At 46.6% G+C, this 2,746-nt stretch overlaps 1 pseudogene; it reads left to right on the top strand.

The window, feature by feature from the left end:
* Nucleotides 1-1,698: 1,698 nt before the first annotated feature.
* On the top strand, nt 1,699-2,746 carry LOC145474625 (small subunit ribosomal RNA; annotated as a pseudogene; the record flags this gene model as incomplete).

Here is a 2,746-nt window from a genome sequence, read left to right on the forward strand (position 1 = left end):
AATGGTGAAAATCTTAAGGGTGCCTATAGAACAGGGGGACCGACGCCCAGTTTTAAGATAGTGTAGCACACCCCCCTTAACGATGATGTGACAGCGCCAAATCTTGCGCCTGCACGTAACTCGAGCTGGCCAATCGTTTCCCGCAAAAAGTTTTGAAAATGGTGAAAATCTTAAGGGTGCTTATAGAATAGGGGGACCGACGCCCAGTTTTAAGATAGTGTAGCACACCCCCCTTAACGATGATGTGACAGCGCCAAACTTGGTGCCTGCACGTAACTCGAGCTGGCCAATTGTTTCCCGCAAAAAGTTTTGAAAATGGTGAAAATCTTAAGGGTGCTTATAGAATAGGGGACCGACGCCCAGTTTTAAGATAGTGTAGCTCACCCCCCTTAACGATGATGTGACAGCGCGAAACTTGGCGCCTGCACGTAACTCGAGCTGGCCAATCGTTTCCCGCAAAAAGTTTTGAAAATGGTGAAAACCTTAAGGGTGCTTATAGAATAGGGGGACCGACGCCCAGTTTTAAGATAGTGTAGAACACCCCCTTAACGATGATGTGACAGCGCCAAACTTGGTGCCTGCACGTAACTCGAGCTGGCCAATTGTTTCCCGCAAAAAGTTTTGAAAATGGTGAAAATCTTAAGGGTGCTTATAGAATAGGGGGACCGACGCCCAGTTTTAAGATAGTGTAGCTCACCCCCCTTAACGATGATGTGACAGCGCGAAACTTGGCGCCTGCACGCAATTCGAGCTGGCCAATCGTTTCCCGCAAAAAGTTTTGAAAATGGTGAAAACCTTAAGGGTGCTTATAGAATAGGGGGACCGACGCCCAGTTTTAAGATAGTGTAGAACACCCCCTTAACGATGATGTGACAGCGCCAAACTTAGCGCCTGCACGTGACTCGAGCTGGCCAATAGTTTCCTGCAAAAAGTTTTGAAAAAGTGTAAAATCCCAATTTTGCGCTCTTTAGGGTGTGGTCTTTGAGCTTCGGGTTTTCGTCAGAAAATTTCGGCAATCATCGGTCATCTTCGTGGAAATCTCTTCGTTTTCGTAACTCTGACATGGTGACGCATGTTTGGAATGCCATGGGGAGCGCTTTGGAGCAGTTTTGAAAAATCGAAATTTTCGAAATTTTTCTAAGTGTCTAAACTTGGTTGGGGGAATAGACGGTTTCGGGTTATAATGTAGGGCAGGCATCGGGAAAGACCGAAAGAGCAATTGAGCTGTATCGGTCCGTAACAGTAAGCCCTGCTCGGTAATGTGTTCTCGGGTACGAAAGGAGGGTATTTGGAGGAAAAAGGAGCAAAGTCGACTAAACTTGCTCGGTCGGTAGCATGAAATGACTGAACTTGTAGCCAAGTTGTCTCGGTGTGGACAACGAGAGAACGGATGGATGTTGTACCTGATGGCCTTTGGCCAAGAATAGCGGCTTAGATTCGGAAGAATCATTCTTCCCCAATGTATCTTGTCGGCATTCCGTGGACTTGGCTGTCTCACTGGTATGCCGGAAGCTTACTAGGGTGAAGCAGTGGAAAGACGTGGCAAAGAGAGAACGGGTTTCCCTCGGACAGGGTCGAACGCCTCGTGCGTCTTCCATGGCCGGGAGGATTCCCAGTGCAGCTTGACGGTGGAATGCCAGCCTCCTTTCAAAGGAAGCAGACGCAAAAGGGTTCCCGCCGGGTTCCCTGAGGGATAGCTACCTGGTTGATCCTGCCAGTAGTCATATGCTTGTCTCAAAGATTAAGCCATGCATGTCTAAGTATAAGCACTTGTACTGTGAAACTGCGAATGGCTCATTAAATCAGTTATCGTTTATTTGATTGTACCATTACTACTTGGATAACCGTAGTAATTCTAGAGCTAATACATGCGAAAAGTCCCGACTTCTGGAAGGGATGTATTTATTAGATTAAAAACCAATGCGGGTTCTGCCCGGTTCTTTGGTGATTCATAGTAACTGATCGAATCGCACGGCCTTGAGCTGGCGATGTTTCATTCAAATTTCTGCCCTATCAACTGTCGATGGTAAGGTAGTGGCTTACCATGGTTGCAACGGGTGACGGAGAATTAGGGTTCGATTCCGGAGAGGGAGCCTGAGAAACGGCTACCACATCCAAGGAAGGCAGCAGGCGCGCAAATTACCCAATCCTGACTCAGGGAGGTAGTGACAAGAAATAACAATACAGGGCTTTTCCAAGTCTTGTAATTGGAATGAGTACAACTTAAATCCTTTAACGAGGATCCATTGGAGGGCAAGTCTGGTGCCAGCAGCCGCGGTAATTCCAGCTCCAATAGCGTATATTAAAGTTGTTGCAGTTAAAAAGCTCGTAGTTGGATTTCGGGATGGCTCGGCCGGTCTGCCGCAAGGTATGTTACTGGCCGCGCTGTTCTTCCTCGCAAAGACTGTGTGTGCTCTTAACTGAGTGTGCATAGGATCTGCGACGTTTACTTTGAAAAAATTAGAGTGTTCAAAGCAAGCCAGCGCTTGAATACATAAGCATGGAATAATGGAATAGGACTTTGGTTCTATTTTGTTGGTTTCTGGAACTGAAGTAATGATTAAGAGAGACAGTTGGGGGCATTCGTATTTCGTTGTCAGAGGTGAAATTCTTGGATTTACGAAAGACGAACTACTGCGAAAGCATTTGCCAAGAATGTTTTCATTAATCAAGAACGAAAGTTAGAGGATCGAAGACGATCAGATACCGTCCTAGTTCTAACCATAAACGATGCCAACTAGGGATC

The sequence above is a fragment of the Orbicella franksi genome, unplaced genomic scaffold (assembly GCF_964199315.1).
Source record: "Orbicella franksi unplaced genomic scaffold, jaOrbFran1.1 SCAFFOLD_131, whole genome shotgun sequence".
Lineage (NCBI taxonomy): Eukaryota > Metazoa > Cnidaria > Anthozoa > Scleractinia > Merulinidae > Orbicella > Orbicella franksi.